Source organism: Amblyraja radiata, chromosome 11 (genome assembly GCF_010909765.2).
Source record: "Amblyraja radiata isolate CabotCenter1 chromosome 11, sAmbRad1.1.pri, whole genome shotgun sequence".
Classification (NCBI taxonomy): Eukaryota; Metazoa; Chordata; class Chondrichthyes; order Rajiformes; family Rajidae; genus Amblyraja; species Amblyraja radiata.
The window spans coordinates 18,834,464-18,848,935 of record NC_045966.1 but is presented as its reverse complement, the minus strand read 5'-3'; positions in this window follow the sequence as shown (position 1 = coordinate 18,848,935).

The window sequence follows — 14,472 nt, the reverse complement described above, 5'->3', positions numbered from 1 at the left end:
CGCATGAAATTTCACTCAAGCCAAATTTTTTCTTAAGTTTTATCTTGAACTGGTATTTTATGTCACCACAGACAATCAATACTGTCATTTTGAAGTCACCCGTGCATACAGCATGGCAACAGGTCCTTTAACTCAAATTATCCATGCTGTGAAGATGTCTAATAGTCCAATTTGCCTGCATTTAGCACATATTCCTCTAAAGCATGTACCTGCCCAAATGTCTTTTTTTTAATGTAACTGTACCTGCTGCTACAGTTTCCTCTGGAAGCTTGTTCCATATACCCGCCATCGTGTGCGTGTGAGTTGGCACTTGGATCCTTTTTAAAAGCTTTCAGTGTTTACTGTAAAACAATGCCTTCTAGTTTTTGACTCTGCGCACCCGGGGGTAAAGGCTGACCTTATTTATGCCCCTCATGATTTAGTATGACTTTGTAGATGCTGAATATTGTCTAATGCAAAGTTTCACCTGTCTTTGGTCAAACTGAGATTTAATATCGGGCTGGGAGTAGTAAACCTGTTAAATGGGTTAGTATTGACTTTGAGGTGGTCCTGATTGAAACCTGTACCACCTACTGATTTATTGTTAATGCACTAATCACCAGGTCAGATTATTCTTGAAGTAATGTTGACTAACTTGCCATTAACTGATATGTACCTTGCATGCTGTTTGGAAGCTCTGGAATGGAATTGTTAAACATTTGCATTTGCTGAGATTTTCTCATCAGCTTGTTGCTTGCCACTGACTTTTTAATAAGTCATATACAGATATTTAGTGACCTGGATTTTGCTTCTTAATGGCCAACTATCATTTAGACTGAATGTAGAAACAAGGAACTGCATATGCTGCTATATATCAAAGATAGACACAACGTGCTGGGGTAACTGCATCTCTGGAGAAAATGGATGGGTGACGTATTGGGTTGGAACCCTTTTTCAGACCGAAAGTAGGAGGTGTGATTGTGTGAAGAGTTGGAGGTGAGAAAGGACCAGTCAGGGCTGGCCACAAATGACCTCGGGTAAGGTGGTGCCTGGTAATTACTCCTGGTATAAGATGCCTCGGTCCACCTAGGCCTACAAGATCTCCTAGTTGCCAACCATTTCAACTCTCATTCCCATACTGCCCACAGAAGATAGACACAAAATGCCGGAATAACTCAGCGGGACAGGCCGCATCTCTGGGGGAAAAAAGGAATAGGTGACATTTATGGTTGAGACCCTTCTTTAGTCTCCCACAGTGACCTTTCTGCCCTGGGTCGCCTCCATTGCCAGAGTGAGGCCACATGCAAATTAGAGGAACAACACCTGAAAGGCCTGTTCCACTTAGGCGGGTGCTGGAGACTCTGTGCCCGCCTCATGGTCGCCGCATGTTCACTGGTGGTCTCTGGTGAGTCTCCTTCATGGTCAAGAGGGGAACTGGTAGCAGCAAATTTTTCAACATGTTGAAAAATTGTCTCCAACCAAAAATTGGACGCCATGGAGAAAATCGATACTTTTGTAGTCGTAGGTGCAGTGGTAGTGGGGTCGCCATTTTGATGTAGGTAGTTGAGGCAGCCGTAGGTAGTTTTAGTTAATCTCCTTTGCTGACCGGGCATTTTCATTGGCTCATTGGGGAAAAAAACGTAAGCACGGGTTTTCAGACCAAGGAAAACCGACCAATAATGTTAAATGCCCGCCAAACTTCACAGCTGTGTATCTGGCTTCTTAAAAGTTGCCTGGCTTCTTAAAAGTGTGTCCACTCCTTCTCCCCCCCCCCCCCCTTTTTTCCCTCCCCGTTCTTTTAAAGGATTTACCGTGCTGTGCTAGCCATCTTTAACCTTCCTTTTCATATGTCTGTATCACCTTGGCTTTGCACCGTGTGAATTTCAGACAGCGCTCCCCCGCTTTCCCTGGCCCCTCCCTTTGCGATGCGTTTGTGTGTGTGTGTGTTCTGCTCTGATGGTCGCCGTTCCAGTTCACGGTTTTTCAGGCGAGTGCCTCGTGCTTGGAGGTCGCAGGCAGTCCGCTGAAAAGTCGCCAAAGTGGAACAGGCCCTTTATATTTTGATTTGGCAGCTTACAACCCAGCAGAACTTACATTGAATTTTCTAATTTTAAGTAACTTCTACTTGCACTTCCCTCCCCCTTGCTCCCTTCCTCCACACTAGTCGTTTTACCAGCTCAACAGTTCTCAACATTGCTTTCCTCTTGAGACCTCACCTTCCCCGCAACAATAGTCCTTCCAGGCATTAGCCTTCTCGAGATCATTTGTGGCCAACCGTGATTGATCCTGGTCTTTTCTCACACCAGCTCTTCACACACCCCTCCCTCACCCTCTACTTTCAGTCTGAAGAAGGGTCCTGACCTGAAACCACCCATCCTTTTTCTACAGAGATGCTGCCGAACCACTGAGTTACTCCAGTAATTTCTCTCTCATTTGGACTAATTAATCACTCAGTTTGTGCATATTTAAAAAATATATATTTATGATAAAAGCACAAATAGCATGGAAGCTAAAATGTTTTAATATACAGAATTCAGAGCTTTGAAAGAGGACAGAAGACTAGAGCAGTTCAAGAAGGTGAATCACCACCAACTATTTGATGGCAATTGTAAATGGCTAATAACATTTCCTTTGATTCCCACATCTCATGAAGGAACAAATATTCTACAAGCATTCTACTCCATACAAGGTCTTCCAAAATCTGAGGACTGATTTCTACACTTTTGATGTTTTCCAATTTGTTTAGGTGTTTTCAGATTTCAAAACGGAAAATTATGTTATCTTTGCATTCATGAAGTTCATAGAGGTGTGTAAGAAAGTGTTAATTTTGCTTAGTACACTAATATTCAGTCACGCGCAAGTGGATCAAGTGAACGTGCCAACATGCCAGACATCGGCTGGGTACAATAGTCAGAGCATTAGGCAATGTATAATAGAATTGTTTGTATTTCATTTGCCCTGAAACTGCCTGTTTTGCGTTAATTGGGATCTTAAAACTTCAAAAGAATCAAACACTGCTTGAATTGTCTAAATTCATGGAGCTATTATTCAAAGGCAATTTGTGACTCTTGCATAGAACCATTCATGCAATTTACTGAGAAACACAGCCGTGTGCAACTTGAACCAAGCATTGCAAGGTAGCCTTGGAGGCTTCATTTTATTTTCACTTGCATCTAGATGGAACTCTTTCAGCATAGCGAGGAATAATAGTCTTCCATGCATGCTTCGTGCGGTCTCCAACCATTAAATTTGAGTCCTTGTGGTCTAGCTGCCCCAAACAATTTCTATTTTGTAAGCACTCCTATTTCACTGGTGATGGTATTTTTGCTGACTCATTCTCTACCTCATTTACTAAATGGCAGGTTGTATTGTGATGAATGGTTAAACATGCTAGGCCTGTACCTGTGGAATTTAATCGGAGTGGGACGCGATGAAGATTCTGAGGGATGGATCTGAAGAGAATGGTTCATCTTGTGCAGAATCCAAAAATCGGGTAACTTTTTATTAAAGATCGCTTCAATTTATTTTCTTGTCAGAGGATAGTGACTCTTTGGATCCCTTTCTTCAAAGCGAGAGTTGATAAGGGGATTGAAAATCATCGTTGGAATGGACTGTTTGAGTTTACAATAGGCCTACTGATCTGAAGAATCTGCTCCAAAAGGCAATCTCAGAATCTGAGAAGTTCTTTGTTACAGATACTAACCCTTGGAGAGGGGGGGATTCCCTGGCATGAAATGTGTTGGAAAGTGGGTTTGATGGTAAATAAATGTTGTAGAGAATGTGCTCCGAGTTATGGTAAAGAATTTTACCCTGCAAATTTATATTGGCATCCAAAGACTGCACCAGAAATATTTCCCTTAAACTTGACTTGCTTCTACACTTAGACTTGTTTCCTTGTTTTATATAAAAGGAAACAAATTGAGGGGTGATCCTAAAAAGCAGATGGAGAATGCAAAAAGTTTTTTAAAAAGCATGATAAATAGGCAGAGGCAAAAATTAATGCTGGCTTAATTCTAACTCAAATCTATAAGGCAAGCAATAAAAACATCCAGCTGAAATGATGGCAAAAACCTACGGTGCAATGAGGAAAATCATTTGTGTCTGGTTAGATAATTTTAGGTAGGCTAATTAATTTTTTCATCTTGTGATCATAGTCCTAATCAGCTTGTCTGAGCTTGACAAATAGCTGCTGCTGAGTGTGTTTGCTGTTTTGGGAGATCAGCTGCCATCACTGCTCCTGGCTGGCACTGGCACGTGTCATTACCAGCTCGTTCAGCCAGCAGTGAGAATTTACTCACTGTCAACATTGAGGCTGCATGAAGATATGTGCTGACGACCATTGTTAATAATAGAAGCTCCACTTCTATTTTTAGCATTTGAATGATGAAAGATTGGGTGGAAAGGGTGGGATTGTTCAGGGATCAAAAGGAGACCTTGAAAGAATAGGCCGTGGTTGAAACACCAAATGATTGCTTTGAACTTGCCTGCGCCGTGGAAAGATTTGCTTTTGATGCAGCAGATAAAATGAATGGAAAGCTTTAATTTAGACGGGAATTTAATTTCAGTGCCCATATGTGAAAATGTGTTATTAAAAAAAAATAAGGAACTTCTGAAAGATCTGGCTCCAACCTTCCAATCTTTTAGGTAAGGGAGTAATGGAAGCTGCAGTTATCACTGTTCTACTGGGGGGTTTCCCCCTGCTTGATAATGGAGAACCCATTCATTTTGATTTGGATTCTGGCCATAGATTGAGGCAAAGTTTATGCCAAGTTTTCAATTTGTTTTGCCCTAACATTGTTTACTTCAAGTATTTTAATATGGTTTTCAATCACAATGTGTATTTTTGTCCCAATTTTAATAGCTTTTGTAGTTAAACTTAACTGCGGTTATGAATACACAACCTTGAAGGATGGTGGAAGCTAATGCAATATCAACGTGGATTATTTAAAATAATCAAATTGGGATAAAAAGATCTTTCTGGGGAGAGAAGCTCAATGTATTTAATTGGATTGCTAAAGTGATGACATGTCCAATGTGTCAGATCTCATGCGTTTCATTCGTGTATCCCTTTCCGATTGAAAACAATTGGTGATTGTGAACAAAAGTGATTAGAGAGACATTGCTTTTAAATAGACGTGTGGATAAAAATATGCATTTCCTCCACGATGCTGGTTACTCAAGTGATTGTGTATTTAAATATGAGCAACCAGCATCATCGGCATTTAACAGAGTAAAGTTGTGTTCTTTTGAATTTGGTGTATATTAAACTGACTTTGTACAGTTGTTCAGTGCATTCAGAAAGTATTCAGACCCCTTCACTTTTTCCACATTTTGTTACATTACAGCCTTATTCTAAAATGGATTAAATTCATTTTTTAAATGATCAATCTGCACAATACTGCATAATAAAAAAGCAAAAACAGCTGTTTGTAAAATTTTGCAAAGTAATTAAAAAGAAATAACTGAAATATCACATTTACATAAGTATTCAGACCCTTTACTCAGTACTTTGTTGAAGCACCTTTGGCAGCAATTACAACCTCAAGTCTTCTTGGGTATGATGCTACAAGCTTGGCACACCTATATTTTGGTAATTTCTCCCATTCTACTCTTCAGATCCTCTCAAGCTCTGTCAGGTTGGGTGGGAAACGTCAATGCACAGCTATTTTCAGGCCCCTCCAGAGATGTTCGATCGGGTTCAAGTCCGGGCTCTAAGCTGGGCCACTCAAGGACATGCACAGACTTGTCACAAAGCCACTCCTGCGTTCTTGGCTGTATGCTTAGGGTCATTGTCCTGTTGGGAGGTGAACCTCCACCCCAGTCTGAGGTCCAGAACGCTCTGGAGCAGGTTTTCATCAAGGATCTTTCTCTGTACTTTGCTCCGTTCATCTTTCCCTCGATCCTGACTGGCCTCCCAGTTCCTGCCGCTGAAAAACATCCCCACAGCATGATGCTGCCACCACCATGCTTCACCGTATGTATGGTATTAGCCAGGTGATGAGCGGTGCCTGCTTTCCTCCAGACGTGACGCTTGGCATTCAGGCCAAAGAGTTCAATCTTGGTTTCATCAGACCAGAGAATCTGATTTCTCATGTCTTTTGGCAAACTCCAAACGGGCTATCATGTGCCTTTTAATGAGGAGTGACTTCCGTCTGGCCACTCTACCATAAAGGCCTGATTGGTGGAGTGCTGCACATATAGTTGTCCTTCTGGAAGGTTCTCCCATCTCCACAGAGGGACTCTGGAGCTCTGTCAGAGTGACCATCAGGTTCTTGGTCACCTCTCTGACCAAGACACTTCTCCCCCAATTGCTCAGTTTGGCCAGGTGGCCATTTCTATGAAGAGTCCTGGTGGTTCCAAAGTTCTTCCACTTAAGAATGACGGAGGCCACTGTGCTGTTCGGGACCTGCAATGCTGCAGAAATTGTTTTATACCCTTCCCCAGATCTGTGTCTCAACACAATCCTGTCTTGGAGGTCTATGGACAATTTCTTCGTCATCTTGGCTTGATTTTTGCTCTGACATGCACTGTCAACTGTGGGACCTTGAATAGACAGTAGAGTGACTTTCCAAATCATGTCCAATTAATTTAATTTACCACTGGTGGACTCCAAGTTGTAGAAACATCTCAAGGATAATCAATGGAAACAGGATGCACCTAAGCTCAATTTTGAGTGTCATAGCTAAGGGTCTGAATACTTATGTAAATGTGATATTTCAGTTATTTTTAATTACTATGCAAAAATTTCTCAACACCTGTTTTCACTTCATCATTCTGGGGTATTGTGTGTAGATTGATGATTAAAAAATGAATTTAATCCATTTTAAAATAGGCTGTAACGTAACAAAATGTGGAAACGGTGAAGGAGTCTGAATACTTTCTGAATGCACTGTATATAATCAATTTTGAACGTAATTGGTGAAGCAAATCAGTTGACTGCTGCCTTTGTGTTGTATGTAGTAAGTAAACTATGCCATTCGATATTCTGCTTTGCATTATAGTCCTGATTTTTAACTCTGGCCTCTTTTTCCTTCAGGTTTGAAGTTTGAATTCCATCTATATTCAATTTTGTGAGGTTTCTGAGATTCAGATCCCTGACCTTTTTCCTCTGTCTTTCATCTTCCCTTCCATTCCATTCATTAAATCATACTAACTTTTCTCTTTTATTACTCATGCAATTACATTTCTCCATTATATCTAGCTATTCTTTTAAGCATGCCAGATTTAAGTGCCCACTTAGCAAGGATTAGCTGTGGGATTTCCCATGTGTGGCACTTTCTAATTAAGACACGTATTGCTGTTTTGGTGTAAGTTGCACTTCCAACTTCATCATTCTTTTGTGCCAATCATCCCACCCAAATAGCTGTTAGGATATTGTCCGGCTACCATTCAATCTGATCGCCATGAGGTTTGCCACCCTTCACAGTTTTGCTGTTACATTAAAAATGTTCGCCACAGCTGTAGATTCTGAACTGAAACACAAGATGGAGCTAATATGACTGAGTTTTCTGTTGTTTGGGTTTTAATGCACTGTGGCTTTATGCTTAGTTGATATCTGCAATTTATATCTTTTGGCTTTGATAGTGAATTGAATTGTCTATTTGCCAGAAGTATATTCCTTGGAGAACCTCCGTGACTAGTTTGAAAGGGATGATAGTGTCGAACACTGAGGTGTAGTTGATGAACAACAGCCTTCCATGTGTGTTTTCATTGTCTAAGTGGTCCAGTGCAGAGTGGAGAGCCAGCAAGATTGTATCCCCATTGATCTATTGTGCTGGTGAGTGAATTGTAGTGGGTCCAAGTTCTTGCTAAGGTAGGAGCTGATATGAGCCATAACCAACACTCAAAGCACTTCATCACAACGGTTGGTAGGTGTCACTGGTCGGTAATGATTGAGGCATGCCACCTTGCTCCTCTAGGGGAGCAGTATTATTACAGGTAGACACAAAATGCTGGAGTAACTCAGCGGGTGAGGCAGCATCTCTGGAGAGAAGAAATGGGCAATGTTTCGGGTCGAGTCCCTTCTTCAGACTGATGTCAGAGGAGGGTGGGTCAAAGATAGAATGCAGTATCAATGTAGAGGGTGGGTCAAAGAGACAGTAAGACTAGTGGGAGAATGGGAAGGGGATGGGGAGAGAAAACAAGGGCTCTCTTAAATTTGAGGTCAATGTTCATACTGCTGGGGTGTAAACTACCCAAGTGAAATATGAAGTGCTGTTCCTCACTCTGACAATGGAGGAGGCCCAGGACAGAAAGGTCAGATTGGAAATGGGAGGTGGAGTTGAAGTGCTGAGCCACCGGGAGATCAGATAGGTTAAGACTGACTGAGCGGAGGTGTTCAGTGAAACGATCACCTGCGCTTGGTCTCGCCGATGTAGAGAAGTTGACACCTGGCACAGCGGATACAGTAGATGATGTTGGAGGAGGTGCAATTGAACCAGTGTTATTATTAATATATTTTGAAAGCAGATGGGAAGCTCAGACCTTAGTGATAAGAGGGTGACGATATCTGCAAAAACTAGCCAGTTGGTCTGCACAGGTTTTAAAAACACAGGTACACCATCAGGTCCAGACATGTTCTGAGGGTTCACTCTCATGAAGGATCTGACGTTGGCCTCAGAGACTCGGATTACAATGCCATCAGGGGCTATTGGGGCCATCACAGAAGGCACATTGGTGTTCTCCCTCAAGTGTTTGTAGAATGCATTGAGTTCTGGGATTAATGACTCTTGGTGCTGAACTGTCATTTGGTCTGTCTTTTAGGAAGAAACAGTGTGCAAGCCCTGTCAGCTGCCCTCACACTCGTGCTCCAATTTAGAACGGAAGTCCCTTTTTAGCCTTTTTGATGGTCTCATCGACGTCGTACTTGGGACGACTTGTATGAATCAGCGTCACCAAACTTGAATGTTCATGCTCTGGCCCTCCGAAGACTGTGCAGCTCTTGGTTCATCCAAGGCTTCTTTTGGGGAGCACTCTTTTGTGGGAACACATACGACCACACAACTCCTTACGAAGTCAATAACAACTCTGGCTCGTTTGTTCAAGTCCGTTTTAGAGTCCTTGAATGTTGCTCAGTCTTTTGGCCCCAAGCAATCCTGGAGTCGTTCCTCTGCCTCCCCTAAAGAGGGATGCCCAGTCCTCAATGCAGGGGGCACGCTCTTCAGTCGATGCCTATATATGTAGGAATGAGGAGCACAGTCGAATGGTTGGATTTCCAAAACTGAGGGCAAAGGATGGAGCAATGGGTATCTTTGGTGGGATAGCAGTGGTCGAGGGTATGATCTGGCGCTGCAGAGCATGTGTTGATGGTAGTTTGGAATTTACTTCAAACTGGCCTTGTTAAAGTCCTTGGCTATGATAAGAAAGGCGGGGTACCTGTCTGGTGTTTGTTGTCCATGGCTTGCAGCTTCTTCAGAGCTAGGCTAATGTCTGCCTGGGCTGCGACATAGATGTATGATGATGGAGGTGAATTCCCTTGAGAGGTAGAAGGTAGATAATATGCTCTTAAAGATTGAACTTCAAAGTAGGGGCTATGAAATGCTATTCAGGACTTCAAGCCTGTTTGGCTATCAATATGATCCCAACTGGTTATCCATCTCAATGCCCTATTTCCACTTTCTGCTGATACTCAGTAATGTTTTTTGTCGATGTAATTGAAGATCTCAACGTATTCCGTTACTTGTCTCCGTTGTCTTCTCTGGTTGTTTCACCATCCTCTAACTGCTTAATATTAATGGCATTGAAAATCTTACAGGTCCATCATCCATGACAGTTCTGCAACGCGAGTATAGAGAACTAGGTAGGAGGCTGAAAAGCAGGACTTCTAAGGTGGTTATCTCTGGGTTGCTTCCCGTACCTCATGCTAGTGAGGGTAGGAACAGGGAGGTAGGGGATCTGAATGTGTGGCTGAGAAGTTGGTGCAGGGTACAGGGATTTAGATTCTCAGACTAGATGACTTGAATCTCTTCTGGGGCAGGGGTGACCTGTACAAAAGGGACGGGTTGCACCTTAATTGGAAGGAGACCAACATTCTGGTAGGCGGTTTGCTAGTGCTACATGGGTGGCTTTAAACTAAAAATGGGGGGGTGGAGTCAACAACGTGGACACGTATCCATGCAGCTAATGGGAGAGTGTAGGAAAGGTCATGTTTAAACTAATTAAACGGGGGTGGGACCCAATGCAAGGAAACGGGGCCATAAAAGGAGGACAGAAGCAAAAGTTAGATGAGAAAAACTAACCAAAAAGCTTTGTGCCTTAGTGCGAGGAGCATTTGAAATAAGGTGGATGAATTGAATGTGCAGTTAGTAGTTAAGGGATATAGAAACATAGAAAGTAGGTGCAGGAGTAGGCCATTCGGCCCTTCGAACCTGCACCGCCATTCAATATGATCATGGCTGATCATCCAACTCCGTATCCTGTACCTGCCTTCTCTCCATAACCCCTGATCCCTTTAGCCACAACGGCCACATCTAACTCCCTCTTAAATATAGCCAATGAACTGGCCTCAACTACCTTCTGTAGCAGAGAATTCCAGAGATTCACCACTCTGTGTGAAAAATGTTTTTCTCATCTCGGTCTTAAAAGATTTCCCCCTTATCCTTAAACTGTGACCCCTTGTTCTGGACTTCCCCAACATCGGGAACAATCTTCCTGCATCTAGCCTGTCCAACCCCTTAAGAATTTTGTAAGTTTCTATAAGATCCCCCCTCAATCTTCTAAATTCTAGCGAGTACAAGCCGAGTCTATCCAATCTTCTTATGAAAGTCCTGCCATCCCAGGAATCAGCCTGGTGAACTTTCTCTGTACTCCCTCTATGGCAAGAATGTCTTTCCTCAGATTAGGAGACCAAAACGGTACGCAATACTCCAGGTGTGGTCTCACCAAGACCCTGTACAACTGCAGTAGAACCTCCCTGCTCCTATACTCAAATCCTTTTGCTATGAATGCTAACATACCATTCGCTTTCTTCACTGCCTGCTGCACCTGCATGCCTACTTTCAATGACTGGTGTACCATGACACCCAGGTCTCGTTGCATCTCCCCTTTTCCTAATCGGCCACCATTCAGATAATCGTCTACTTTCCTGTTTTTGCCACCAAAGTGGATAACCTCACATTTATCCACATTATACTGCATCTGCCATGCATTTGCCCACTCACCCAGCCTATCCAAGTCACCTTGCAGCCTCCTAGCATCCTCCTCACAGCTAACACTGCCCCCCAGCTTCGTGTCATCCGCAAACTTGGAGATGTTGCATTCAATTCCCTCGTCCAAATCATTAATATATACTAGACTAAGTGGGACCCGTTGGGTCCCATGTTCACAGGGGAGGGCTGGTCCCCCAACGCAATATTCCACCTCTCCACCAATTCCAATATTGGTGGCCAGTGGGGAGGCTTTCTGGAGTGCTGGTATGGGTTCTTGAGGTGGCAGCTCAGTCCCTCAAGCCTGATCTGCTGGCAGCTCACTCACGGCTGGTGGGCTGGCAGTTGACCCATGACTATTCCTTGAAATTCCATTTCAAGCAGGGTGCAAGGCCATCAAATTCAAATCCATGTTCCTACCATTTCAAGCAGGGTGCAAGGCCACCAAAATCAAGTGCAGTTTCTTACCGCTATGAGCAGGGTGCAAGGCCACCGAATTCAAGTGCAGTTTCATACCACTTCAAGCAGGGTGCAAGGCCACCGAACTCAAGTGCAGTTTCATACCACTTCAAGCCAGATCAAAGGCCACCAAATTCAAGTGCAGTTTCATACCACTTTCAGCAGGGTGCAAGGCCACCAAATTCAGTGCAGTTTCATACCAGTTCAAGCAGGATGCAAGGGCGCCAAATTCAAGTGCAGTTTCATACCATTTCAAGCAGGGTCCAAGGCCACCAAATTCAAATGCAGCTTCATACCATTTCATGCAGGGTGAAACCACCATAAAACCACACAAAACACCAAACTCACAGTTCAGTAGACATTCAGTGTGTTCAGTTGATTCACAGCTCAGACAGTCATGACCTCTCCCTCCACCATCATGCAGAGACTGAGCCACACCCACAGTTCCGGGTTTTATAACCCCTCCCCCTGGAAAAGGTGTGGCTTTCAGGGCGTGATTGACAGGAGAGAGATTCTCAACATTCTTTAAACACTAATAACACTTTTCTTTTTCATTGATGGGAAGAATTCTCTGCACCTGCTCAGCGGAGGGGGGACTGAGTAAGATGGCCAAAAATCACAGCTGTAAGTGGTAGCGTTTTATCTAAAATCAATATACAGTGCTAACAGGAAGTAAGTGCATTTGCAGTAGTGCCTTTTAACTTCAAGCCAAAGCACCCAGGCCACCATTAGCAGCAAGTAGTGCCTTTCAACTTCAAGCCAAAGCACCCAAGCCACCATTTGCAGCAAGTAGTGCCTTTCAACTTCAAGCCAAAGCACCCAAGCCACCATGTGCAGTAAGTAGTGCCTTTCAACTTCAAGCAAAACACCCAAGCCACCATTTGCAGTAAGTAGTGCCTTTCAACCTCATGCCACCATTTGCAGTAAGTAGTGCCTCCAACTTCAAGCCAAAGCACCCAAGTCACCATTAGCCGTAAGTAGTGACTTTCAACTTCGTCAAAGCACCCAAGCCACAATTTGCAGTAACCAGTGCCTTTCAGCTTCAAGCCAAAGCACCCAAACAACCATTTCCAGGCAGTACCTTTTTACTTCAAACAAACCATATTTTCACTTTCAAACCACATTAAAGGTACTCACAGTTGTGTAGACATTTGTTCAGTGTTATCCAGAGCACAGAGAGACGTGACCCTTGGCTTTATCCATCTTGCAGAGACTGAGGCACACCACTTCCTGGTGTTATAGTCCCTCCCCCTTCCTCCAGCAGAGGCAGCAGAGAGAATGGTGATTTTTTTTAAACTTCAAGCCAAAGCTCCCAAGCCACCATATGCAGTAAGTAGTGCAATTCAACTTCAAGCCAAAGCACCCAAGCCATCATTTGCAGTAATTAGTGCCTTTCAACTTCAAGCCAAAGCTCCCAAGCCACCATTTGCAGTAAGTAGTGCCTTTCAACTTCAAGCCAAAGCACCCAAGCCATAATTTGCAGTAAGTAGTGCCTTTCAACTTCAAGCCAAAGCACCCAAGCCATCATTTGCAGTAAGTAGTGCCTTTCAACTTCAAGCAAAGCACCCGCCACCATTTGCAGTAAGTAGTGCCTTTCAACTTCAAGCAAAAGCACCCAAGCCACCATTTGCAGTAAGTAGTGCCTTTCAATTTCAAGCCATCATTTGCAGTTAGTGCCTTTCAACTTCATGCCACCATTTGCAGTAAGTAGTGCTTTTCAACTTCAAGCCAAAGCACCCAAGCCACCATGTGCAGTAAGTAGTGCCTTTCAACTTCAAGCAAATTACCCACCACCATTTGCAGTAAGTAGAGCCTTTCAACTTCAAGCCAAAGCTCGCAAGCCACCATTTGCAGTAAGTAGTGCCTTTCAACTTGAAGCCAAAGCACCCAATCAACCATTTGCAGGTAGTGCCTTTTTACTTCAAACAAACCATATTTTCATTTTCAAACCACATCAAGGGCACTCACAGGTACACAAAATTGCTGGGGAAACTCAGCGGGTGCAGCAGCATCTATGGAGCGAAGGAAATAGGCGACGTTTCGGGCCGAAACCCTTCTTCAGACTCACAGGGTACTCACAGTTGTGTAGACATTTGTTCAGTGTTATTCAGAGACACGTGACCCTTGGCTTCATCCATCTTGGAGAGACTGAGTGAGGCACACCACTTCCTGGTTTTATAGTCCCTCCCCTTCCCTCCAGCAGGGGCAGCAGAGAGAATGGTGATTAAAAAAAAAAAACATTAATATCTCTCTGATTTATCATAGATGGGAAAAATCCTCCGCACCCGTAAGGCGGAGGGGGGCTCTGAGCGAGGTGGCCAAAAATGATGGCCGTAGGTGGCGGCGTTCTGTCGGAAATTGCAGCACAGTGGGCCAAAAGCGGTCAAGATCAGAGATTTAGTAATATAGATTGTAAATAGCTGGGGTCCCAGCACTGATCCTTGCGGTACCCCATTAGTCACTGCCTGCCATTGTGAAAAGGACCCATTTACTCCTACTCTTTGCTTCCTGTCTGCCAGCCAGTTGTCTATCCACATCAATACTGAACCCCCAATACCGTGTGCTTTAAGTTTGTATACTAATCTCTTATGTGGGACCTTGTCGAAAGCCTTCTGAAAGTCCAGATATAACACATCCACTGGTTCTCCCTTATCCACTCTACTAGTTACATCCTCAAAACATTCTATAAGATTCGTCATACATGATTTACCTTTCATAAATCCATGCTGACTTTGTCCAATGATTTCACCACTTTCCAAATGTGCTGCTATCCCATCTTTAATAACTGACTCTAGCAGTTTCCCCAATACCGATGTTAGACTATCTGGTCAGTAATTCCCTGTTTTCTCTCTCCCTCCCTTTTTAAAAAGTGGGGTTACATTAGCTATCC